Here is a 27,875-nt window from a genome sequence, read left to right as displayed (position 1 = left end):
GACACAGCCTAACCATTCTGGGCATTCTCTCCAGTTAGCCAAATGGCCTGTTATGCCACACCTGAAGCACTGCCCTTTGAAGCTCTGGTCATTTGTTTTATTTATTTCCTTCTTCTCTTTCACAACAGTTACCTCCCTCTTATTTTCAAGTGAACTGCTTTTGTTCTCAACTTTTGCTTTTACACTGGAAAACCTATATTCTACTTGCTTTGAAACAATTAACACTCCATTAAAGGGGGGGAGGGTCATCCTTGAGCCGTAATTCTTCGTGTATCCTAGCTACGTTACAATAGAACAACACACTCCCATCAGTCATGCCAACGGATGTTGATACTTTGCTTGAACCAGTAACGGCCCATGCACTGTGTGGTCCCCAGCGGCTTCCGATTCTGATGACGGCATTCATTGAGATCTCAAAGACGCAAGTACTACTGCCGTAATTCATGAATTTATATGTTGTGTTCTGATTAACTTGGACATATTATATTTGTCAATCTGTAACTTGGAAGATGTTTTTCTTTTATAAAACCGAATAAAGTTTGTTGATAATAATCACTAGGGGATTCATTTACAGGGTAGCATGGCATCCCTCACAATAACTCCAGGAGTCACAGTCCACACAATGTACATGCTTTGTTTTCCCTACTTCCAACCTTACATGTACCCCTAGTCACCTGCCCAAACCTCTCCCTGCTGATGCCAATGTGGTCCTTCGTCATCCCACAGACCATATTTTTGGCCCCTTTGAAACTGACCCACACTATAAAAATGCTGCAGTTGTAAATACATATCAACTACCATTTGTTGTGTTTGAAACATTTTATTGAATAATAAAACCTAATAAACATAAGCTGATTATTAAAGCAAAACAAAACATCAGTTGCCATACACATAGGAGACAAAAGTAGTACATACAAATCAACATACTGTAACACAGCAAAGTTATGTAGAGCACAATTCCTAATTTCGGGCAATCTTTAAAGTTCAGCAATAGAAACGTTCATAAAGAACAGGAAAGGAAACAAAGAAGGTGGGATACAGTGATTTCATTAATGTAATGCTTCCTACATATAGAAAAACAAATACTAATTATTTTCCTTAAACAATAAAGTCCTCACATTAAAATACTAAGAGAAATATATTGAACATTGAACATTTCATATGTAATTAGAATTCAATTTGAATATTTTAACCTCCTCAGCATTATTTGACTCATGATTACAACCTGAATGCTTTCCGGAAAGGAACCGCCTCATGGGGTTCAAAATCACATCTTTTCCAACAATAGGATTCAAATGATAAATTGAATTTCAATTCAATTTATTGATTTAGGCCATTTTGGAGATCAATAATTTGAAATATATACAAAATCCATACACTTTTGTAAAATTGTCTCCTAAACTTGAATTCCATCCACTTTTTGAATAAACACTTCCCATTCCAGCAAGCATCACAAGACCACTTGTTGTTATCGTCCCAATTAGTGATAATATTTCGGCTGGCAAGAACAATAAATAGGTTTAGATTTTTACTTCCAAAAGCAAAAACATGCCATTTCTGAATCATGGTACACAATCAAATGTAGGAACAGAAGGGCATCTTTTGGTGTAGCATTCATTAAGGTTTGACCAGGCTTGAAACTAGAATTCCTGATTTTTTGGACATTTAAATGTCATATTTTAAAAGAGTTCTAACAGACCCAGCACGAGCTCCGCGAAAAATAGAAATTAACTGAATTGTACTTAGAGAAAATGTGCTGATAAGTAATCTATTGATGTAAAATACAGTGGTCAGGCAATGCTTGTGAATCAAATCTATTCAGATTTTAACTCCATAGTTTGTTCAATAAATTGACTGAGCATAATACTTGAAGGTCCACTTCTCAGATCAGTTCTATTACAGTTGCAATAACACTAATAGAGATCATTGATAAATAGATTTTAAAAGCTATGGGTGGAATTGATCTTTGGTCTAAATCTAGATTATTGTCTGCAATAGAAACAAGTACAAACAGATCAAATCTAAAAGCATTGAATATGTTTATTATAGTAGTTTAGAGTAAACCCAGAAGACACACATTGTTCCTGAAACTCAGAAAATGTATCTAAAGATTATGATCACATCCTATTTTATGTCCAGAGACTGCTTTTGCTGCTTTCCTGTTTAAGTGACAACATTTGCAAATATATTTAACAAAACATTAACGCTGGATGTCAGAAATTCTGTCTTTAAGTATTGTGTAAGAGTTATGTGTGATGGTTTTTATTTGATCTGAAGCAACACTAACACTAAATAGGTACATGCACCGGTTATCATTCAATTAACAATATTAGCAAACTTAATTTGGAGGGAATTGAGAAAAATTGCCTCACGTTTTATTGTTAAAAAAATCCACTGGTTCAGTAATTCACAGAGTTTGCAAATGCTAAACCCCTTTTTGAAATGTACTAAGCCCATTTAACAATCCCGAATTTGGAAGGGGAATGTTAATAGTTTCCCTTCTGAATATTTAATACATTGTTAAGGTATGTATTGAGCTTTGAAACCATATGTGGACTGAAAAACAGTAACAGGAGGTAGTAACCCAAGGGGACATTTGTGAATCTGAAAGTAAAATGGGGTGCATTAAGAAATGCCTTCATTTAAAAGCTATCACAGACAAAGTAGTGTGCTGACTCTACAAGCAACCACTTTTTACCAAATGGATTATTAGTACATGAACCTCAGTTTTTCCTATATTGCTGAAATTTAATCTCTATTATTTTTGTATTGCTGTGTAAATATTTATTCCTGTTAGTTCCCATTTCAATATTGTCATGAAATGTACCTATTCTTTTTGTCAAACATATTGAAATATATTTATCAAAATTTTCGGGGCATTCTAAAAAGTGTTTTCACTCTATAACTTTAAGCTTCCTAAGAAAAATACTGACGCCAGTTCCTGGTTTCTCCTAGATCATTTAGCTTTCTCACTAAAACAAGCACAATATTGATTTGAGAGAGGTGGCTATTGTAGTCATACGCACTGGAGTTAGTTTAGAAAAGACAAATATAGAATTTCCTTTATCTTTAGAAATAATACTTGCAAAAGTATATGTGCAATAATTTCAGATAATTTACTGATAAAGATATCAGATAAAGATCCCCTAATTTCTTATACCTTGTGGTATTAAAAAACTGCTTGAATTAACAGACTTCTCTTCTAGATAAATCCAGGTATGAGAAGGTATTAAATGCAATTATCTACTTTCCGTTATTTTAACACATTTTCTCAGCGCACAGAGTATTTTTCCTACATTGATCACAACATTTCAAGCAATGGTCTGTGCTTAAACGTACAATGAAGGGGTAAAAATGTATTTCCACCACAATCAAAAAACCCTTGGGTCTATGAGGATTACTGTTGCACATGAAAACCTAGCTAAGATGAAATATCCCTTTAAAGGGAAGATTTCCCTTACCCACCATAGTTGGCATGCTTCCTCATTCAGAAGCTCCTCCCACCGTTATACCTAGTTAAAGTACAGGGTACAGCCCCCTCACTGAGAGGGAGGAGTTCAGGCATGTTTTGTTATAGAGAATGGTATACGAAATACCACAAAAATGAGCTAGGGTAGTGGGGGCAGATAAGAGGTCAACATGTTTCAGCCTATTAACCCTCCAAAGAGGTGTTTGCGGCTTTCTTCAGGACCTAATCAAAAGTGCTGCTGCTCATTGTACTCAATCAATAACAAGCATTGGCATAGCCAATAGGTCTCGCCTTTGGGACCTTATAAGTGTTTAGCCATGCAGATCCAGTAACAATGTGAAATAATTTCTCTTAAAAAGAAGACTATAAAATAACTAAGCTAGACGTGACTTTATAACTGGTTAATCAAATGTTTCTGGAGGTTTAGTATATATAAAGAACTCCTTTTTTCTATGGCGTGTCATATAAAATTGATGCTCTCAATTTTGGTAAGAGTACACAATGTCAAAAAATTCAATACTGCTTTTATATCAATTTACTTTTGAAAGCTTGAAGTGAAAGAGAATTCTAAATGTCATTTGCTTATGAGTAGGCGCTAATGACTATTTCCAGATGACAATGTAGTTAAAATTTTTTTGTAAAAGATGTGTTAGAAGTATGGGTAGGGAAAATGGCTATTTTGGCCAAAGGCTCCCCTTTCTTTATGCAAGCTAGTTTTAATTTGTAAACAGAATCACCATTCATTTTTTTATGTGGTACACTGTAATGTTAGATGAATCTGTTTTACCCTTTTGATAAGCAAGAGATGACGATAAACCGTTTTTTGATCCCTGGTTTTAAATGGATTCAGGTTGGAACAGACGAGGTGTTGGTTGACTGCCTCAGAAAATATTTGTTTCCCGCATGCTGCTTTCATGCGACTTAAATCCCTTCAGTCGAAGAGGCGGCTGCATGCCTGCAGATATGGCCAGATCATTACTTGGCTGGTTCAGTTCACCAGTGGGGCTAGAATAGAAGCTGTTCAGGGCAGGGGCTTAGCTTTCTATTGGTGCAGCAGGTGCAGTGGCACCAGCTCCCAGACGCCTTAAAGGCCCACTGAACCCTGATAACTGCTGTTTGTCACAGTTCAAACAAAGGCCTGAGGGGCCCACAGAACAATGATTATTGCTGTTTTCCACAGTCCAAACAGAGGGCAGTGGTCACATTTCCTTTCTTGTTTTGGGGCCTGGGGCACACTGGCTAGGCCACTGGTTAAGGATGCATTGGGGAAGAGGTGGGGAGACAGGTGGATATTTAAACAGCTCGACAATGACTTCATGCCTGCGTATTAAAGTATTCATTGCAATTAAGGACTGAAGCAGGAATAGATATCATAATATAGGGAGGCCTACTTACAAATGCAGCTCGATAAGCGGCTGCCTTTTAACATCTCACTTATCACCTCTCCTAATTTACAGTTTTATTTTAGATGCAGACTTAAATCGTGACCTATGAATATGTTTTATCTATCTTTAGGTTCCAAATGGCCCATCTTTTCCATATGCAAGTATCAGACAGGTCGGGAACACCCTATGGCGTTGAACTTCATAAAGCCACATTAATCACTGGTCTTGAAATGCAAATGGCAGCCTTAAGCAAGCAGGTGTAATCTACGTAATCTCATTATGTTCAGGGTACGGGAGGGTGTTTAGGGCGTAAAGACTTTGACAAAAACATTGCTGCCACCGTAGAAATTCAATCTTCCTTGTCCTACCTTTGTATACAAGTAGTACCACATACTTTGTATACCTGAATTAAATAGGCACACAAAATAGTACCGTATTTAAAGGCCCAGTTCAGAATTACAGGGAAGGTGCACTGTCCCAGACTACACAACGGTGCAGTCTTCAGCGGGTGCTGTCATGTCACACAGGGGGAGTACACCAGATTATGCTGGAAAAAGCATGTGGTGCCCCAACGTAGGGGCAGTTGTAAACCACCAGTCTGCTTACAAAGTAGCTTCTGGCAGCTATTAAACAAGGTGGCACGTTTTCCCTGCAGGTGGTTGGGGTCTGTCACCATCCTGTCAGGTGGGGGTATACAATCAGTGCGCCTCCTAACTGCTTGTTTGCCCTTTTGCCCGTGTCAATAATACAGTGCAGTCGCAAGACATAAGGTTTTCCCACATTTGAATGTGGCCATGCCCAATACAAAGGAAAGCATGTCCGCTGAGAATCTCTCCTACGTGATCCACACTACATAAAGGGCTATGGAAGTGTCTGCAGCCTCTTCTGTAGAACAAAAACCAAAATGCCCATGGGACACAGAAAGAGGGTGCACCCCGATGCTTCATTATGTACGAGGACCTTTGGAGTTCGTCTGTACTAAGCGAGTGACAGAGTTAGTGGAGTGTTTTTTGCCCTCTATGTCACTCTACTTCTAAGCACCTAATCAGACCCCCCAGGATATAGCAGCATGGATTCGCAAATTTAGCGGCACAAATATGGAAATTTAGCGGCACAAATATTGAAATTTAGTGGCATTTTTGCGGCACTTTATTTTACTCATAATCATTAATTTTCAGCCTTAAATCAATGGACACCGTTTTAGCAGAGTATTCCACTTTGAATAGGCAACCTGGAATATGGAATAGAGGAAGCAGCCCACAGGTGAAGGTTGTTATCCCTTGGAAATGCAATTCTCCATTTGCTTTAGCATAGCCTGGGATTTCTTCAGGCAGCGCAGCCTTTGAGACGGCTGCTGGCCCGAACGCTGCTCAGATAAACGCCTTCTTGAGACTGGCACTTTTTATTCTCAATCACTGCCTGCACATACAAAGCAATGGGCACGTCTGCAATGAGGGTGAACATTTTCCTACTAGGGTGACATTACAATCTCTAAAAAACACTGGAGGAAAATGCAAGATGTGCGGAAGGGGGCCGCACATCAGTAGGGGCTGAGGGGGCCCCTTCAAGGACGGGTAAGCCTGGGGCCCCCTCCCGCACTGCGTGGGCTGCGGGGGGCCTTTGTTACACCCCTGATCCGCTCTCCCCTCTCACTTTATTAGGCTTTTCGTACCCCTTTCATTCACTCTGTGCTCCCTTTCCCTCATCCTGGGTGAGCTGAGGGGTTTTCATTATAAGGCGCCGTCATTCCACCTTTGTTCTGCGCCCTGCGGGTTATCCTGCTTTTCATTCAAAGAGGGGCAGGGTGAAATTCACAGGTAAGGGCTCCCTAATTATCTGTCTAATCGCTGCTATCCTCATGCAGATGCAGCGATTAGGCCCAGAGAGACGGACCAGCCGGCAGATATTGATCAAAATCCCCTGGGCTTCCTGGGCCCCCTGGGCCTCCAAACTCTGTAGCTTTTGAAAGCGTGAGGCCCCCTGGCTGCGAACCGGCGTGGGGGCCCTGGCACTGTTGTCATGTGGGCACGTGTCTGGCACACAATCTGTCGCTGGTGTGGCATCAGTGTAGTTTTGGTTGAGAGGTCTCTCCCATGAGGTTACCAGCTTTCCATCACCGAGTGGAGTCTAGTGCACCTGCACCATTAGTCGTATGAGTGGCTGTGTCCCTGTGTCAGATGAAGCCCATCTTCAATGAGCCATGGGTGTACGCGAGTGTGAGTGCTCGACTCGTATTCATCTGTGGGGCGGCACGGAATCACTAACGAATCTTCTAGAACGGCATGCATGCCTGTTGCCTGTCTGTTGCGTATGTGTGCAAGACAACCGGTGGCAGCAAGTGCTAGGCATATCTGGGCATGTGGGATGTGTGTCCTTACAGGGCACTTTGTGCATTGAGGTGGACGAGGGGCCTGAACAGGTAAGGAGTGTGTGTAAAATGCCCCTCCCCACACACACACACACACACATGTCTCAGAATCTCCCACATATGCCAACGGCTCAGCCTGGCTCGGGGCGCTGGGCCTGCCGACTCCAAGGCCAGGCCGTCATGGAGAGGGGCTCAGAGATGTCACATCCACTTATGGGTGGAGGGAGGCAGAGTAAAAGCAGTTAGCATAGCGGCGGCCCTGACGGGATGAACATCTCTTCTGCGGCTCGCGCACACCCCTCTGCTGCACGGGTCCCGATTTCGCGGCACTTTAAAAAAAAATCTCGGCACTTTAACAAAAGTGCCGATTTTGCGGCAAACCGTGAAATCGCGATATCCTGGAGGGTCTGCCTAATACAGCTTGTACAGTGGTTACGGTCATCTGTTCACTTACATTATGCGTAATATAAATAGTGCACAATTTCGGCGTTTGTGTCTGCCTCTGTGGTTCTGAAATTCTGGACCCTACTGTCATCCCAGTATCGAGATCCAATACCCGTGCCACAAAATATCAACATCCCATGACGAATTTGGTGTCAACGGACCGGTAATGATTATGACATCATCCCTGTATATTTGCGTCATGATCGAGGAATGCCAACACCCCTAAATCGTAGTTTCCGTTCCGACCCCTCAGACTCCATTTTGTAAACGGCATCCATCTTGTGTCTTGCCCTCCTGATAAGTCAATTGAGTAAGGTCGAGCTTGATCTAAAAGGACACGTCCACCTCTCCCTGACTCCCCCCTGACCTGTCCCAACTGACTCCCTTGCCTCCAGCCAAACCTGTTTGAGCAGCTCCTCGCCCAGTGGCCGAATACGATAGCATCAATGCATAACATACCATAAACCACTCACCGCGTACGGATCATGTTTTCTACACACACACACACACCTGTCCGCGTTCCTTGTTTATGGCCAGTTTTATGACTAGGAGGGTGCCCTTCTTTATTGGGGTTTCATCGATATCTGATGGGAGTTCCGGGACTGGCTGGGTAATCTATCACGAACGGGACGTCCAAAATATGGGCTTGCCTACATGACTTCGCTCTTTGTATTGTTGTAGAAATATGTGTACAGCCATATCATAAACTCAAGAATTCTTGCTTGCAGCTATTATTTCTGTATATAAGGAGAAGGCTTGTTCTGTAAAAACGAACAGTCTCCTGAGAACACACGATCCGCGTTGTCGTGCTTCTAGGACACATGTTACTTGGTAGCTGCCAATAAAACTTGATCTCTGACTGCGACTAGAAGACTCCGTGTTTCTGTGGTCCGGAACAAGGGAGAACTCAGAGGTCTTCGGGTGTTATTCCCTGGCACCACCGGGTTCTTAAAAACCCGGCACCTCAGTTGGCGCCCAACTCGGGGCGGTATCAAGCGGCGACGGTCCAAGCCAGATGTTCGTGAGGAGCTTCGTGTGAAAATTCCAGAGGACGGCCAGCCACTTCAGCGACCCCTGTATGTCGACGTGGTTCCGAAGGTCTTTGCTGCGAGGTTCCCCGCGTCCCGACGGCTACGAAGGACTGCTGCCCTGACTATCGCCTTGTTTTGGAACCAGTGATCCTTGGTAGAGCGAAACGATAGACGAGTCTTCTAGCGACGTCATCGATCTTCAAATACTTCAGTTAAGTATAAGTGGAGCGTCTCCCAGTCCTTAGTTTGATCCTTAGTTTTTGGTATCCTTGAGATACGCTTTGATTTGGTACTTGCAAGCCCCAAAGCCGAAGGACTCGTGTTTTCACGAGAAATATCGTAATCGATAATCCTTTGAAGTTTGAAGCTAAACGAGTGAGCAAAGATGCCTTGCTTTAGCGGACTTGGAAACTTGTTTTGTCTTGGTTGTAGTAAGGACTCCCGATTAGAGGATTCTTGTCCGGTTCCTCCGATTGGAACTCCAACGTATGAGCTCTATGTGAAGCATGGCGTAGGTCCTATCACATATAATGAAGTGTGGATAAAATACACCCGCAAGGATGGTGTTTTAAAGTGGCCCCAATATGGTAGTTTTGACCCAGAAATCTTAGACAACCTAGAGGTCAAATTGTTCAAGAAAAAAGCCCGGCCGGCGATGTTTGACTCTTTTCGCTTATGGCGCAAAGAAGCCAAACAGAAAGAAATAAAATTAGCAAAAAGGAATAAAAGAGGTATGTCAATGGTGCAAGCTGCCGTTGCATACAGGGATAACGAGGAAGAGCAAGAAAGCGAACAAATACTTAGGAGCAAGAAACTAGCAGTAGATAAATGCTACCCGATGTTACCAAATGAGGGACGAGGTCAAGAGGAAAGATCCGAGAAAGATCCGTTAATGTCCCAATTATTGAGCTCACCTCCACCGTATGCGTTAGACGCTACCGCACCACCAAAGCATTTTACTATACCGCGCCCCGGCGCACGTAACCCAGCTCTTGCACGAACGCCAGCTCCTCTTCAGCTGGTTTCTACTTCTCCGGCGCAGCCTTCTCAAGGGCCGCCATCTTTGCTACATACTCCATCTACTTCTACCACTTTGCCTACAGCTCCAACTGTTCCCTATGATACTACGTCTGCCACTGTTTCAACTTCCTCTGCTATGGCCTCGATTTCTTCTTCGCCTCAGCCTGTCTTTTCTGATGCATTTGCCCCTCCGCAAGCTTCTCCTTCTATTAGACAAAGAGTGACAGGTACCGTCACTGGTCTGCTTTCACCTTTCTTCGGGTCGCCTAAAACGACCCCTAAAACAGAAGATAGACAGTTACGCAGTCAACTGCCTGATTACGAGGAAAGAAAAGTGCTGAATGAACTAGCACGCCAATGGATTGCGGATACTGTTAGATATGATGTTCAGTCTGTTATGGAAGTTTTCCGTCAATGGAATGCACCCACTCAGAGATACGTATTCGAAGAGATGTGTGTATATCTGTGCGAAAATTTGGAGACGAATGATCCCAAATACACAATGGACGAACTATGGCGTGCGCGTTTTAAGTTCCATGAAGGTATGATTACAGGTGCAGATGTTGAGAAAGCGATAGAGTTGTTGTTCTCTTATAGGAGTAAGGGAAACGTCTCTAGATCATTGTACCAAGACGACGTATCAGGTAGGAAAAGAGCGAGACAGTACCCCATGAGAGAGGTTCCTCCGGTTTGGAGGGAAGGCGATGCGAATGTAGTACCGCCAATTCTGCCATATTTCCAGCGTGTATGGGTACATGTCCCCTGGAAAAGATCAGAAGTTTTAGCGCTCAAGCAGACACTACCTGATCCCCGTAAAAACCCGACTGGGTATTATAAGGAGTTATCGCAGACTGCAAACTCATGCATAATGAATTTAGCAGATGTAGACATGTTGTTTGGGAATGTTGTCCCACATCCTTTATGGAGTAAAATTCGTCATACGGACCATGACCAAGAACTAGGTGATTCATGGGCTAATATTACCGCTATAGATGCTAGACAAATTGGTGGTTCTAAACCTGAGCCGTTAATAGTCGAACTTCCCGGTAGAATTGTCACGTACATGAAAACATTAATGCCTGAGTTACGGGTAAACTGGGACAAGCTATCTGCGTGCAAGCAGAAGAAGGATGAGAATGTGTCTGACTTTTTCACGAGATTTGAGGAGACTTTCACCGATCATAGTGGTCAAGATATGGCTACCGAGGGTGGTCAAAGATTGTTTGTAGACAAATTCGTACATAATTTGCTTCCTGAACTGTGTACTAAACTAAAAGATTCAGAGAGTGCTTGGGCTGTCTCTACGTCAGCGCAGATTTTAGCTACAGCCCAGTACTATGAAAATAGGCGCAAAGACGAGCAAGATAAGGTAGACAAAAAGACTAAAGATTTGAAAACTAAGGTTCTTCTCCAGCAGGCCTATCCGCCTCGCACAGCTAGTCAGCCCAATTATCAACCACAACAGCAGTATTCGAGAAACGCGCAAGGAAACGAGTTTTCCCATCAGCGTCTTCCGTATGGCCCGAATCAATGTGCGTATTGCAAGGAAGAGGGTCATTTTAAAGGTAATTGTCCGGCTCTTGCGCGACGTTTAAACGGTGTTTCAGGTATAAGGGGTAGAGGTGTTCAAAATGTTCATAAGGGTAGGGGCCGTGGAAATTTCTCCCAGAACACAGCTTCTTTTCCGCCTCAGAATTCCATGAACAGCTTTGACCAACAGAATAATGCATCGTCTAGGTCAGCTCAGTACTATGCTGACGACTATTACACCGAACACGAAAATGAGGGTAATGATTGCTAGGACAGCCATGGACAAAGAGAGGGAGTCGTTTCAGTTCCAGTAGATCAGAATGGACCTTATGTCGAGGTGATTGCCTCAGGAGTGTCAGAGCCATTTCTGCTGGATACTGGTGCTACAAAAAGTTCTATTATGCACTCAAAACTTCCTGGCGCACCTTTGTCTGGCGAAATGAATGTCTCAGTAGGTTTCTCTGGCGCCCCTGTTAGAAACCCGATCTCTAGTCCCATGTCCCTTTCTGTTGGCCCATGCGAATTAGAAGCACCCCTCATTTTGACAACAGGTTGCGGTGAAAATTTGTTAGGTTTGGATTTACTAAAGAGGTTGTATGCGACTTTGTACTGTTCTCCCTTGGGAGTACAGCTTACTTTAGGTAAGAAAGTCGTTTCTCCAATGTATGTGTCAAAAGAAAATATTGCAACTGAATTGTCGTGTCTTCCTGATGTACTCTGGGCTAATGGTTCTACTGATGTAGGTCGTTTGGAGATAGCACCGTATGTCATAACATTGAAAGCCAACGTTAGGTTGCCACGTATTCCCCAAAATAAAATATCTAGCGAATGTGAAAAGGCGTTATTGACGATTGTTTATGACCTGATTGATAAAGACGTCATCGAAGAAACAACAGGAAATGTTTGTAACAGTCCAGTTTTACCGGTCTTAAAGCGTACCGATCCTTCACAGCCCCCTGTGTACAGGTTCGTGATCGACCTCAGAGAAGTGAACAAGGTAGTTATCCCACAGTTTCCAGTTGTCCCCGACATTACTGCCTTGTTGACGATGGTTCCAGCTTCAGCAAATTGGTTCTCGGTGATCGACCTGAAGAACGCTTTCTTCAGCATCCCGATTGCTGAGGAGAGTAGAGATATTTTTGGATTCAATTTAGGAGGACGAAGCTTCCGCTTCAAGGGCGCTCCTCAAGGCTACTGCGAAAGCCCATCAATATTCAGTCAGGCCCTGAAAACACAACTGGACACAATTGTTCTACCAGATGGGTCAACTCTGATTCAGTATGTAGATGATCTGCTGATCGCTGCAGACACTGAAGAAATTTGCAAACAAGCCACGCTGTCATTATTGCATCACTTTTGTGACATGAAGCACAAAGTCTCTCTCTCCAAACTACAATTTTGTCGACAAGAAGTTACCTACCTAGGTCACATCTTGTCGAAGGAGGGAAGGAGACTGACACCAGAAAGAATACAGGCAATAGCAGAGCTGAGTGCCCCAAGGACACAGAGAGAGGTTCGAGCCTTCTTGGGCATTACATCGTACTGTAGACAATGGATACCGAATTTCTCACTACTAGCCAAACCCTTGCTGGCACTACTCTGTAAAGACACGCTCAATCCTATGCCCTGGTCTGAAGATTGTCAGACGAGTTTCCACGAGTTGCGTGATGCATTGTGTTCGGCTCCTGTGTTGGGAAACCCCAACTACAGTAAGCCTTTTACATTATACGTCCATGAGAAGGAAGGTTGTGCATTATCAGTCCTAACACAACACTTTGGGGACAAACAGCGCCCATGCGCGTATTTTTCGGCAACTCTAGACCCTGTGGCTAAAGCCCTACCAAGTTGTCTGAGGGCTACCGCCGCAGCAGCTGTCTGCATTCAACAGTCTGCTGGATTAGTCATGAATAATACTCTGATCGTTATGGTCCCGCATGCAGTAGACATTTTGCTAAACAGGACGAGCACACAACATCTTACTAGCGCTCGACTATCCAGTTACGAACTTACACTGTTAGCAAGTCACATCCACATAAAGAGGTGTGATACACTCAACCCCGCTACGCTACTACCCATCCCGACAGAAACAGACGAGATTGATAAACATGACTGTTGCTTTAGGACAGAAGAAGAGACAAAAGGGAGAGTAAACTTACAGGACACTCCCCTTCCTGAATGCAATGATACTTTATGGGTTGATGGTTCATGTTTCAAGTTGCCAAATGGTGATACGACTGCAGCCTATGCCGTAACAACATTACACACCATTATAGAGACCGCGCGCATTTCCCACAATTCTGCACAAGCTGCAGAGCTAATTGCACTTACAAGAGCATGTGTGTTGGCGAAAGGAAAGCGAGTGAATGTGTACACTGACAGCCAATACGCCTTTGGTGTGGCTCACAGTTTTGGGAGATTGTGGCGTGAACGTGGATTCCTGACGTCACATGGTGCAAAGATACAGCATGGTCAGCTAGTTAATGAGCTCCTCGAGTCACTGACCTTGCCACTACAAGTTGCCATTGTGAAATGCAGTGCACACAAAAAGATTCAAGACGATGTTGGCCGCGGGAATGCATTTGCAGACGAGGTTGCGAAAGAGACTGCAAGGAACACAATGAGTCGGATGTATGTTGTAGGTCCCGCTAGATGGATTACTGATGTGGGAATGTGTGAGGACACCATCGAAAGCATGAAATCTATACAAGCCGAGGCAACTGAGAAAGAGGTGAATGAATGGAGAGAAAGTAAGGGTAGGTTAGATGCGAATGGTTGTTGGGTCGAATTGTCAGAACACCAGCGATGGCTATTACCTAACGCCTATGTACTTGCAGTAGTAACAATGGCTCATGGATTTGCGCACATCAGTTCGAAAGGAATATGTAAGCTATTGGCCCCAGTATGGCAGAATAGCAATATCCCAAAATATGCAGAGAACGTGGTCAGAAAATGTATGGTGTGTTTGAAGCATAATCCCGGTAAGGGAACCCCAACTCCAGCTGGTCATTTTGCGCCTCCAACGTATCCGTTCGAGGTTTTGCAGCTCGATTTCATCCACATGGAGAGGTGCAACAATCTGAAGTATGTGCTCGTTGTTGTTTGCGCTTTTTCAAGGTGGGTGGAAGCATACCCCCTTAAGGACAATACCGCCTTGTCAACTGCCAAAACCCTTGTCAAAGAATTCTTCCCTAGATTCGGCATGCCTAGAATGATCTGGAGTGATAATGGAAGTGAATTCGTAGGACGTGTGATGAGGAGAGTGTGTGAGTGTCTAGGCATACGCCAAAAGTTCCACGCTGCAAACCACCCCCAATCAGCTGGATTAGTGGAGTGCTACAATGGCACATTGAAACTCAAACTAGCCAAGGTCCAAGCCAGCACAGGTCTTAAATGGCCTGACGCCTTGCCTCTAGCACTCCTGTCGACCAGAATGACCGTCCATTCTAGATTAGGACTTAGCCCCCATGAAATAGTGTTTGGCCGCCCAGCCAACGTCTGGGGCGTGCCAAGGCCAAAGAAACTCAGCGAAATAGAACACCCCGTACTGCTTGACTATTTGTGCGAATTGACAACTAAATTGCGTGTTTTACACCAACAGGTTCACAGTTCCTCTCCGCCAGCCTCTGATGATCCAGGTCACTCCATCGAACCTGGCACTTGGGTTCTAGTGCGGAATTTTCGGCGCACAAACAACGAACAACCCAGGTGGACCGGACCGTACCTTGTGCTTCTTTCCACGAGATCAGCCGTTCGGGTGGAAGGAAAGAAAAGTTGGATACACGGGACCCACTGCAAACGGGTCCCTCTGCCCCTTCCATACGACCGGTGGGTCAACGAAGGAGTTGCCGACTCCGAGACAGAATCCATACCTCGCTTCATCCCTTTCAGCGATGCACGTTTAAAAGAAACTGGTACCGAAAAGGAGAGTGATCATATTTTACAAGGACTTGTGCCACCGTCAATGCAGTTGGACACTTCAGAACCTAAGACATTGTTTGAAGACCACACCGTACCTGGGAAACAACAATATAATCTAAGGTCAAGACAAAGAGACTAATAAAAAGCAAATTAATGTGATTTCCCTTCCCCCAAGAACTATTTTTGATTTTTCAGCTCTCTCACTCTCAGGGAACTTGCTCATTTTTGATTTTCGAACCGCCATCCGGTTCTGCTGCTAGGGTCGCGGTTGAAGTCTGGTGAGTGCAGCTGAGGACGTTTAGGTCAACGGTTCTGGTTGGTCCAAGGGAGTTACCCCGAACTGAACAGAGTGCACTCCCTGGCAGAATCAATCTACCACCGCGGGCAGCAACTAGAGGATGGAGTTTCCTAGGGTAAAGAGACCTACCAGATTAACGAACATTGAAAGACAACTATGCACTGTACTGGCCAAAAGAAGGTTTTTGATAACATGTATTTTAATGTTGTGTAGCATAACGATGTTTTTGACTGGTTATACTCTATTCGTATTCCAAGTTACTTTTTCAAATGACACCCGGCCACCACCTCCTCCTACTATCTCTCCACACTACTTTCATCCTCTACCTGAACACGAGTCTGCCAGAAGACTCGAATTTGTAAACAACTCATTTATTCAACTCCTACACCAACATCAGTCCATAATGAACACATCGAACTGTTGGATATGTGGACTCATGCCACACACAACGGATAAGGGTATCCCATACTTCATCCTGCCATTCAGTTATTATGGTTCTCTGTGGGCTTTTCAGACCATGTTCCTGTTCGCCCTAGAACCATACCCAACCCGTTCCATTGAAAGCGATTCCAACAACAAGGCACTAGTGGCAGGGATAAGAAATATGAGTAGGGAGTTCGACACATATCAAACGATCCCCAAAGATGAACTCACTCCATACAGTCGTTGGAACATAACTAAGAATGGGATTTCCCTGAGTAAGGGACAGACAGCAAAGAAATCCCGCCCAGTTTGGATAGTGCCCCACAAAGGTCGCTTATGTCTACAAGGTATCAGCAGGGATCGAAAAGCACAATTAGGAAAGAGCATATGCACGGAAACATATGTATTCGCTTCCCGAACTTCCCCGCTATTCTTAGCAGCCAAAGGCACGTATTTCGTCTGCCACGACCAAGCCTATACATGGTTGCCCCCTGACTTCTCAGGCACGTGTTTCATCTCATTTCTGCTGCCTCCCACCTACACGGCCAGAGCAGATTACCATCGGACAAGGACAGCTAGAGGTGTCGTGAGTAAAGACGACACCGCGGGTCAGGAATTTGCAGACTTCGCAAAGGGTTTTCTGCCATTTTGGGGACCTATGGTGAACAGCAGGAATATTCGCCAGTTATCGAGGATAGTTGAATCCGCCGTGATTACAACGGCCGGAGCCCTTGACAACTTGACAACCGAGCTTCAGTCGGATCGACTTATGACCCTTCAGAACCGAGTTGCCCTAGATATCATGATCGCCGATCGTGGTGGTGTATGCAGAGTGATCCAATCTAGTTGCTGTATTTTCATCCCTGATAATGCACCGACAGTGTACCAGGCCATCTCCAAACTACACGAAATATCTGGTTCCCTTCACGTGGAAAAAGGAGATTGGTCCCTTCTAGTGTGGTTCTGGGGCCTGATCACTGCCTGGGGATGGAAAACACTGATCTTCGTTGGGATGATCTTAGCGCTTCTGTTTATGTTCTGCCTGTGTGTACAGTTCGCTCCTGCACTATGTGGCCTCTGTGCTACCCCATGTGTAAGGAAGCCTGTGTCAAGGGACGAACTGAGCAACAGAATGATGCTACAGCAACATCTCCACGAATTCATTAATACAGATTTGGACTCAGACTAACATGAGTTATTGCCTTATATGAGGGCAAAAGGAGGGTCTGTGGTTCTGAAATTCTGGACCCTACTGTCATCCCAGTATCGAGATCCAATACCCGTGCCACAAAATATCAACATCCCATGACGAATTTGGTGTCAACGGACCGGTAATGATTATGACATCATCCCTGTATATTTGCGTCATGATCGAGGAATGCCAACACCCCTAAATCATAGTTTCCGTTCCGACCCCTCAGACTCCATTTTGTAAACGGCATCCATCTTGTGTCTTGCCCTCATGATAAGTCAATTGAGTAAGGTCGAGCTTGATCTAAAAGGACACGTCCACCTCTCCCTGACTCCCCCCTGACCTGTCCCAACTGACTCCCTTGCCTCCAGCCAAACCTGTTTGAGCAGCTCCTCGCCCAGTGGCCGAATACGATAGCATCAATGCATAACATACCATAAACCATTCACCGCGTACAGATCATGTTTTCTACACACACACACACCTGTCCGCGTTCCTTGTTTATGGCCAGTTTTATGACTAGGGGGTGCCCTTCTTTATTGGGGTTTCATCGATATCTGATGGGAATTCCGGGACTGGCTGGGTAATCTATCACGAACGGGACGTCCAAAATATGGGCTTGCCTACATGACTTCGCTCTTTGTATTGTTGTAGAAATATGTGTACAGCCATATCATAAACTCAAGAATTCTTATTATTTCTGTATATAAGGAGAAGGCTTGTTCTGTAAAAACGAACAGTCTCCTGAGAACACACGATCCGCGTTGTCGTGCTTCTAGGACACATGTTACTTGGTAGCTGCCAATAAAACTTGATCTCTGACTGCGACTAGAAGACTCCGTGTTTCTGTGGTCCGGAACAAGGGAGAACTCAGAGGTCTTCGGGTGTTATTCCCTGACACCACCGGGTTCTTAAAAACCCGGCACCTCACCTACAACATGGACCTGATACAAATAGCAGTACCTACAAGTTGGATGGGACAATTCAACAAGAGTCTAGGATACTCCAGCACAGATGACTTTGCATCAACATTACGGGGCATCAGTCTTGCTGGCAAGCCAACTTTGTATACATTATTATCAGAGACTATACTTGCCTCTTGGATACAACTTTACAACAGAATTTTATGAATTTTCGTACAGTTGTATTTATATAATAAAACAACCTACCCACAATAATTGATCTATCTATTTATCTTTTTGGGTTCTGGAGTAGCATGCTACTCGCTGAAAAGCACTTCAACACTCTCAAAAACATTTTATATTTCCCTACACTAATTCACCACTAATCATTTTTGGATTCTGGAGTAGCGTGCTACTCACCGAAAAAGCGCTTCAAATTGACCCTAACGCACTCCGCTGCTCACAGAACTCTGCGTTGAGCGGTTGAGTTTTTTTGACACTTTGCGGAGTTCTTCATTGCGGAACACCGCCTAGGCCTAATCTTATCATGAACATTTAGATTTCAGTCATATGTTAAGAAACAAGCGTGAGTAGAAACCTTTTGGGTGGAGAAAATTAAAGACATTAATATTGTGAATTTTTTGTTAATTAGTTGATGTTTGCAAGTATGAACACTTCTCTGTATCAAGTAAAGACCTTGAGAGTTTTGTAACTTTCAGATAGTCAAATTGTGCATTTTGTTGCAATTAAAACATTTTCAAGGCCTGAAATTTCTTTGGAGGTTGCATGCGGGCAGCCTAAGTTATCCTGCAAGAATTTCTTGCTGAATCCTATTGCAACTACAATATGTGCTCTCTCATGTAAAGTCAGGTTATTAGAAGCTTTTCTGCAACTCAAGATACGCCTTACTTTTCACCTGGTGTGGGTGCATTTCTCATGTTAAGTGAGATCTCCTTTCTGAGTATAACGTTTCTGGCTTTCCCCTCCTGTATAAGGCTTTAGTCCAGTGTGAATTCTCTCATGTGAAATGACATTGTATTCGTGAATAAACCTTATCTGACATTCCGAACACACATAAGGCGTTTTTCTCCCTTGTGAGTTTACTCATGTCAAGTGAGAAGTAATTTGTGACCAAAACTTGGCTTGCATTTCGAGCACTCATAAGGTTTTTCCCCAGAGTGGCATCTCTCATGAAGCATAACTCTGTTTTTCAGATTCAAGCTTTTATGGCATAAGGATTTTCTCCAGTTTCGAGTTTCTCATGGTGAGATAGCGTTTTTCTCTGCAGCTTTTCTGGCATTCAGAGCACTCATAAGGTTTTCATCAGTATGGAGTTGATTATGGTTAGTGAGGCTGTGCCTATCAAAAAATAGGAATTTCTAGCATTCACAGCATTGGTAATATTTTTTCCCTGTGTGCGTCTGCTCATGTAGAGTGAGATTGCATTTAAAATTGATGCTTTTCTGGCACTTGGAGCACTGAAGTATTTTTGATGGTGTGTTTTCTTATGGTGCATGTAACCATCACTACCTCTGAATCTTTTCTGACATTTAGAGCACTGATAATGTTTTTCCCCCAGTGTGGATTCTCACATGTGCAGTGAGATCAGATTTACGGCTGAAACATTTTTGGCATTCGGAGCACTGATAAGGTTTTTCACCAGTGTGGGTTCTTATATGGTGAGTGAGATTGATTTTTTCACTGAAACATTTGTGGCATTCAATGCACTGATAAGGTTTTTCCCCAGTGTGGGTTCTTGTATGTGTAGTGAGTATTATTTTCTCACTGAAACATTTCTGGCATTCAATGCACTGATAAGGTTTTTCCCCAGTGTGGATTCTTATATGCTGCGTGAGACTACTTTTTATACTGAAACATTTCTGGCATTCAGAGCACTGATAAGGATGTTCCACAGAATGGGTCATTGCATGTTGAGAAAGACTTGGTTGGTTACAAAACCTTTCCTGGCTTTCAGAGCACTAATAAGGTTTTTCCCCAGTGTGGGTCTGTATATGCTGGGTGAGACCGAGTTTGTTTTTGAAACATTTCTGGCATTCGGAGCACTGATAAGGTTATTCCCCAGTGTGGATTCTTATGTGCTTTGTGAGACTACTTTTTAAACTGAAACCTTTCTGGCATTCAGAGCACTGATAAGGTTTTTCCCCAGTGTGGGTTAATACATGTTGAGAAAGACTTTGTTTTTTACAAAACCTTTTCTGGCATTCAGAGCACTGATATGGTTTTTCCCCAGTGTGGGTTCTTATATGATGAGTGAGACTGTTTTTGTCAATGAAACATTTCTGGCATTCCGTGCAATTATAAGGTTTTTCCCCAGTGTGGGTTCTTATATGATGAATGAGATTGTTTTTTGTACTGAAACATTTGTGGCATTTAGAGCACTGGTAAAGTTTTTCCCCAGTGTGGGTTAATACATGTTGAGAAAGACTTTGTTTTTTACAAAACCTTTTCTGGCATTCAGAGCACTGATAAGGTTTTTCCCCAGTGTGGGTCCTTGTATGTACAGTAAGGTCTCTTTTTTCACTGAAATATTTATGGCATTCAGAGCACTGGTAAGGTTTTTCCACAGAGTGGGTTAATAGATGTCGATTTAGACTCCCTTTGAAACTAAACCTTTTCTGGCATTCAGAGCACTGGTAAGGTTTTTCGCCAGAGTGGGTTATTACATGTCGAGAAAGACTTTGTTTTTTACAAAACCTTTTCTGGCGCGGCTCTAGACTGGCTTACCTCCTTTCTGAGTGAGCGCTTTTTCCAGGTCTTCGAGGGTGAGATAGTCTCTCCCAAACACCCTCTCAGGTGTGGGGTCCCTCAGGGCTCCTCCCTGAGCCCGACCCTCTTTAACGCCTACATGGAACCTCTGGACAGGATAGTCCATCCCTTTGGTGTGCGTATAGTCACCTACGCGGATGACACGCAGCTTGTGGTCTCGTTAGACCACGCAGATGGATCATCCGACACCTTAGGCCCCTGTCTAGAGGCTGTTGCCAGATGGATGCAAGCCTCCTGTTTGAAGCTTAACGGGGAGAAGACAGACATCATTCTACTCGGAAATCCCTCCCCGTCTGCTCTTGCACCCGTCTGGCCACCATGTCTTGGCGCTCCTCCTGCCCCCAAGTCCCAGATAAAGAGCCTCGGGATCTGGCTTGACACCGCCCTTGATTTCTCGGTCCAGGCTACTAAGACTGCCGCCACTTGCTTTGGACTAATGAGGATGCTCCGGCGGGTGCTCCCTTTGCTCCCTTTCCAGGCGAGGAGGACCATGGTCCAGGCCCTGATTCTCTCTCGCCTGGATTATGGGAATGCTCTCTACCTAGGAGCACCGGCTTCGGTACTGCAGAGGCTTCAGGTCACACAAAACAGTGCGGCCCGCCTACTGTTCAATCTCTCCCGTCGGCAGTCGGCGAGGAAGGCTCTGAAAGACCTCCACTGGCTCCCAATGGCTGCCAGAGTGCAGTTTAAAGCTTTGTGCATTATGCACAAATCCTTTCACCGTGTAGGCCCAGCGATTCTGCACCCTTTGGTCACGCCTTATGTCCCAGCACGCCCCCTTCGGTCTGGTACCTTGCAGCTGGCCACCTCCTCTAAAATTAACAAAGCCCGTTGGGGTGGCCGCTCTTTTTCCCATTCGGCGACCAGACTTTGGAATGCCCTCCCCTTTGCCATCCGAGGAAATAGCAACCTCCTCTCATTCAGAAAGGCCTTGAAAACGCATTTGTTTGCTAAATCCTGCTGATCTGCCCCGAGCCTGCGCTAAACCATTTTATCTTCAAGCGCTGCGAGGCCCTAGGGCAGTTATGCGCTATACAAATGCAATTTTTCATTTCATTTCATTTCATTTCATTCAGAGCACTGATATGGCTTTTCCCCAGTGTGGGTTCTTATATGATGAGTGAGACTGTTTTTGTCAATGAAACATTTCTGGCATTCCGTGCAATGATAAGGTTTTTCCCCAGTGTGGGTTCTTATATGATGAATGAGATTGTTTTTTGTACTGAAACATTTGTGGCATTCAGAGCACTGGTAAAGTTTTTCCCCAGTGTGGGTTAATACATGTTGAGAAAGACTTTGTTTTTTACAAAACCTTTTCTGGCATTCAGAGCACTGATAAGGTTTTTCCCCAGTGTGGGTCCTTGTATGTACAGTAAGGTCTCTTTTTTCACTGAAATATTTATGGCATTCAGAGCACTGGTAAGGTTTTTCCACAAAGTGGGTTAATAGATGTCGATTTAGACTCCCTTTGAAACTAAACCTTTTCTGGCATTCAGAGCACTGGTAAGGTTTTTCGCCAGAGTGGGTTATTACATGTCGAGAAAGACTTTGTTTGTTATAAAACCTTTCCTGGCATTCAGAGCACTGATAAGGTTTGTCCCCAGTGTGGATTCTTATATGTTCAGTGAGATAAGAATTACTGCTGAAACTTTTTTGGCATTCAGAGCACTGATAAGGGTTTTCCACAGAGTGGATTTGTATGTGATGTGTGAGCCTACTTTTTAAACTGAAACATTTCTGGCATTCAGAGCACTGGTAAGGTTTTTCTACAGAGTGGGTTAATACATGTCGAGAAAGACTTTGTTTTTTACAAAACCTTTTCTGGCATTCAGAGCACTGATAAGGTTTTTCCCCAGTGTGGGTCCTTGTATGTACAGTAAGGTCTCTTTTTTCACTGAAATATTTATTGCATTCAGAGCACTGGTAAGGTTTTTCCACAAAGTGGGTTAATAGATGTCGATTTAGACTCCCTTTGAAACTAAACCTTTTCTGGCATTCAGAGCACTGGTAAGGTTTTTCGCCAGAGTGGGTTATTACATGTCGAGAAAGACTTTGTTTGTTACAAAACCTTTTCTGGCATTCAGAGCACGGATAAGGTTTTTCCCCAGTGTGGATTCTCATATGCTCAGTGAGATAAGATTTACTGCTGAAACTTTTTTGGCATTCAGAGCACTGAGAGAGGATTTTCCCAGTGTGCATTCTCTCAAATTCAGTGAGATGAGATTTATGGCTTAATCTTTTTTGGCTCAGGTAACTTTTTCCCCAACTTGGGTTATTTTGCTTTGATTGAGGCAGGTTTGAACACTGAAATTGTTCTAACAGCCCGTGTTTTTAAAAGGTGTATTCCTAGAGTTAATATCTCTACATTTAGTTTTCTCTTGCTTATATGCCACGGTAAGAGTGAACCTGATTTTAGAGTCGGGCTTGTTTAGATAATGTTCAGCATTTATCTCTAAAAGATATTGTGTGTAATCTTCTTAACACTTGCATTGAGCAAAATATGTCTGGATGCAGCCCTGTAACACCTGTAGAAATGTTTGTAGCAGATAATAGTCTTTTGCTTATAGCCTCTCCGGCAGCAACTTATTTTGGGACTGAGGTTTCTCTCAAATCTATTTGTATAGGTTCTTAGCAATGCAGTGATAAGGAGTTAGTCTGATATTTAATGATTAAAGTGAGAAGTACCTTTTTGCACTGGCACAATGGCAGTAACTGAGAACATTAGAACATGCACAGTAATATTGTGGCTCATCAGTCACAGAACATCAGTTCCTTTTACCCGTTCTGTGTTTGGTGTAAGGTTAAGGATTGTAGTTCTGAAGACGAGGATTTATTTAAATTAGCTATAGCGCAACGGTGCTCATTTAATCCATTCTGATATTTAACAGTTTTACATATCATTCCTGCACAACAGATAAGGTTGAGGCGATTTACATAGAATTACAGAACAATACACAATAAAAAGGAAACAATCTGAGATGGTCATGAACAACACAATAAAGTGGTGAATTTTTAAGGTTTTCGCCAGAGTGAGCAGAGTGGGTCGAGGTGTCCTATCCCGAGGCAGATAGTCTCAAACTTGCGTAACTGGTTAAAAACGGTTGTTGAACAAAGGTGATTTTCCAATCTTTTGGTTGTTAGCGTGTCAGCTTCGGAGTCTTCTTTCAGTGTCTTTTCTTTGATGGTTTGCAGAAGAAACCTTTTGTTATATCTTTCTTTTATGCAGTGTGTGCTTCCACTCTGGAATTACATGATGCTTTAGATCATGCGTCATTTAGATGAACGTTATTCTGTCATGCTGAGGCAATTTGTCTTTCTGATAATATTTCAGATGAGGATGTTGTGATTGGTCTTTCTGGCACTATTTCTGATGCTGTGTGGACAGATATAACTTTGCTCTGGGTTAACGAAATGCAAAATTAGAGACTTCACTTACAGGTATAGTACTTTCCTCAGCTCCCACTTCCTCGCCACACCTAGATTTTGGAAATTGTTTAAACTTAGAATGCTGGATGTCCTTCGGTTTTTCAAAATAATCCTTCTTATGGCACTAACATTCAGTTGGCTGGTGCTAAATCTTGCTTTCTTCGTCCGTAATTTCAATCACCTATAGTATTAAAATTAAATAGTTAATACATGTAAATATCCCCCAAAATAATTTACAAGCCATATCAATGCAGAATTGCAGAATTTTGAAAGTGTTGAGCTGTTCTTCAGCCAGAGCAGAGTGTAGAATGGTAGCCTGAGAGTACTTGGATCTAGGAGTGAGGATTTGTAGAATTTCCAACATTTTATTAAGCTCAGAAAGGAAACATGTACACTATGGACTTGTAACATGGAATCCCAAAAGCAGACATTAAAGTCATATGGACTGGCACCAAAAAGATATTTAAAATAGAATACTATTAATTAATTTCTAATGTAGATTTCTAGGACAGGAATTTCCCCTCCACGGACAACAGGCGTTTCCCCTGCCCTGAGTTACCACCTAGTTGTATCTGGTACCCTGACTTTAGTGCTCTGGCCTCTGCCGCACGCAAATCTATTGTGTGTTGCGAGGACTATGCCTAGACCTATCCCTCAACTATGGTCCAGAGTATGAATCAAGGGCAATGAAATTAAGGAGTACTTTCATGTGTTCACTTTATTCCACCTGATTATCAGTCGTTAGGCTTTTGTGCAGAAAAACAGGGCACAATTTTTTTCCAGACAGAAAAATTAGACTGAAAAGACCCACAAGACTCTGGGTGCAGCAGAAGCAGCCAAGACTTATGCTGTTTTTTTTACTAACTGGGGGAAACACACAATTCTTCCCTCTGTTAGAAATATCTTTCCCCTTCCCTCCCCTGCTTCGCCCATCTCCCCCCCCAACCAACCACATGCATAAAACAAGTGGTAAATAAAAGCAGAAAAACACTATGAAATAGTGAATGGCATGTGGTTTGACAGGCAGAAGAATCTCAGACCATTCGCTGGTGGAGGTGCAACTCGATGGTCCGGTTGGTATGAATTACGCGACTAAATACGGTTCTGACATTTGCAGGTGGGTCACGCTCTGCAAGGTAACATCTGGGAAGGGGGGAAGTTGCCTGATGCATCCCCACTGGAGGACCAGCTGCTAACTAATCCCCTGACCGAAAAAGCAAAAACTTGGGTAAAAGTTATTGTAATTTATAATGGCAATTGCTTAAACTTTTGTAGATAACTTTTGTGAAGATTATGTTCAGTGTATTTTATTGTGACGAAAATCCAAGAACAGAAGTGAAATATTAACATCTTTTTGTGACATTTGTAATAAAGCTTGAAACATTGAGAGAACATATTTGAACTAGTTGTTGAATTGTTGCACAGATTGCTGCTGTGGTGGCGCTGAAGGATGTTTTGGTGGCGCTGAGTGATGCTGTCGCGTTCAGTGATGCTGTGGTAGCACATAGTGATGTTGTGGTGCCCCTGAGTGATGCTGTGGTGATGCGACAGACAGAGGGAGGGCGACAGACAGAGTGAGGGCGACAGTCATGTGAAAGTCATTAGATATGGTCCAAACTCCAGCCAATCAGGCGACAGCACCCTCTGGAACCTTCACCTCAGAGGCTCAGGCTCTCCAATTTTTTAGCACAAGTGTGGCATAAGAGCCAAGGAGAAGAGGGGAGCCTCTGAGGGGAGGTGGGTGAGTCACATGTGAATCTATGAAAGATATCAATACTGGAGAAGCACAGTTTTCAGGTAAGTAACTTATGTTCTTCTCCAGTATTGGGGTATCTTTCATAGATTCACATGCTTGAATCAGAGTAGATAGCAGTAATTCGAGAACTGTGCATAGTAAGCCATAAGTACATTGTAAACAGAGTACGAGAGAATACATATACGTATATTACAGTATAGCAGTAAACATGGGCACATCTGCAAAAGCAGAAATATATACATATATACATTGTGTGCAGGAGGAGGTAAGAAACAGAGGCTCACCTTACTTAAAAAGATTACGTAGCACCGCTTGCCCCACAGCAGTGTCAGCATTGTTGGCAGCTTCCAGACAGTTGTGCTTGGTCGCAGCTCTGCAAATCTGATGAAGAGGCACATCAGCAAAGAGAGAAGTAGAAGAGGAGACTGCTCTAGTAGAGTGCGCTTTAATCGTTGCATGAAGTGTCTTGCCTGCTTGCTGATGGCAAAAGTAAATTTCTCTAGATATCCAACATGCAATAGTCTGTTTAGCAACTGGAGGTTCTTTACGCATCCTGCCGGAGGCTATGAAGAGCTGATCAGTTTTACGGATACTGGTTGTTCTTTGCAAATAAAATTTCAAACATATCTTAACATCTAGAGAATGTAAAGTCTTTTCTGCTGCCGACTGTGGATTAGGGAAAAAAGTCTTTCAGATGACTGGCTCGTTCAGGTTGAAATCAGATGGAACTTTTGAAATAAAGGCCGGAATTAGAGCGTCTTTGGTGGATTGAAGAAAAGGAGGTTTGATAGTAAAAGCTTGTATCTCGCTGACTCGAAGTCGGAGCTAAAAGCAGCGATGTCTTCCAGGAGATGAATTTAAGATCAGCCCTACGAATGGGCTCAAATGGGGACTTCATGAGTTGTGCCAACACAATGCTCAGATGCCAAGGAGGAGGTGGGCGTCGATTGGAGGGAACATCTGAAATAAGCCTTTGAAAAATTGTTGAATAATTCTTGAAGAATAAAGAGAATTGGAGCCATCGCGCTGGAATCTGGAAACTGCATTCAGAAAAACCTTCAGGGTAGAGTGAGAGTGGCCGGATTTTGCTAATTGTACGAAAAAAGGCAGAAGCTGCTCTGGCGTAGAGTGAACAGGGTGAACATTTATTTATTTATTTAATTTATCATTATTTGTAAAGCGCAACTGACACCCTACGGGTAACCTGGCGCTGTGATACAAGCGACTAGCTTAGGGCCGAGAGACTGTGTCCCCTGCCAGGAAGGAGTTAGCAGGATGCCAAGGAGCATACTCGAGGGTAGAGCCAGGTTTTTAACCTTTTTCTAAACTGCAGGATGTTGTCCATTTGTCTCGTATCAAACGGAAGAGTATTCCAAAGGCGGGACGTTGCCGCACTGAAGGCCCTACCTCCTGATTTGACTTTCCTAACTCTGGGCACCCTCACCAGATTAGCCGATGAGGAGCGCAGTGCTTGTGGAGGGACATACCATGTCAGTTTCTCCTGCAGAGATTTGGGCCTGTGACCATGTAGAGCCTTAAATACTATACTTAGTGCCCTAAATCGTATCCTCTGCGAGACTGGCAGCCAGTGTAAATCTGAGAGTGCCCGGGAGGCAGAGGAGTGGCGTAGTTGCACTAGTACCAGTTTGGCCACCATGGTCGGTACTCTCTGCAATCTCTCAATCAGATATTGCGGGGATTCTAGTAACAGGGCATTACAATAGTCCAGCTTACTGAGGATGGTGCTCCGGACTATCATCGCTCTGTTCTGTAAGAGAACATCTGAAGGATTTTCCGAAATGCTCTGATCAGAGTAAAACCACTTCCAGCTGTTTTGTTGACAGTTTTCTAATGTCAATTTGTTGTCAACCATGACTCCCAGGTTATGTACCACGCTACTGGGAGCCAATGGAGTAGCAGGGGATG

At 43.5% G+C, this 27,875-nt stretch overlaps 1 protein-coding gene across 3 annotated transcripts in view; it reads right to left on the bottom strand.

The window, feature by feature from the left end:
• The window catches only part of LOC144754206 (uncharacterized), a 203,947-nt gene that overhangs the window by 23,750 nt on the left and 152,322 nt on the right, over positions 1 to 27,875 (bottom strand). The window contains exon 4 of one of the 3 annotated variants that reach the window (XR_013594689.1): positions 23,831 to 24,374. The exons of the other annotated variants lie outside the window; for them this stretch is intronic. The gene's annotated coding sequence lies outside the window, so the exon portion shown is untranslated. Of the gene's footprint in view, positions 1 to 23,830; positions 24,375 to 27,875 lie in introns of those variants that run through there. 3 annotated transcript variants of the gene reach the window in all.

The sequence above is a fragment of the Lissotriton helveticus genome, chromosome 1_1 (assembly GCF_964261635.1).
Source record: "Lissotriton helveticus chromosome 1_1, aLisHel1.1, whole genome shotgun sequence".
In the NCBI taxonomy this organism is placed as follows: domain Eukaryota; kingdom Metazoa; phylum Chordata; class Amphibia; order Caudata; family Salamandridae; genus Lissotriton; species Lissotriton helveticus.
Note: the sequence above shows the minus strand (reverse complement) of the source record. Positions and strands in the feature narration are given on the sequence as shown.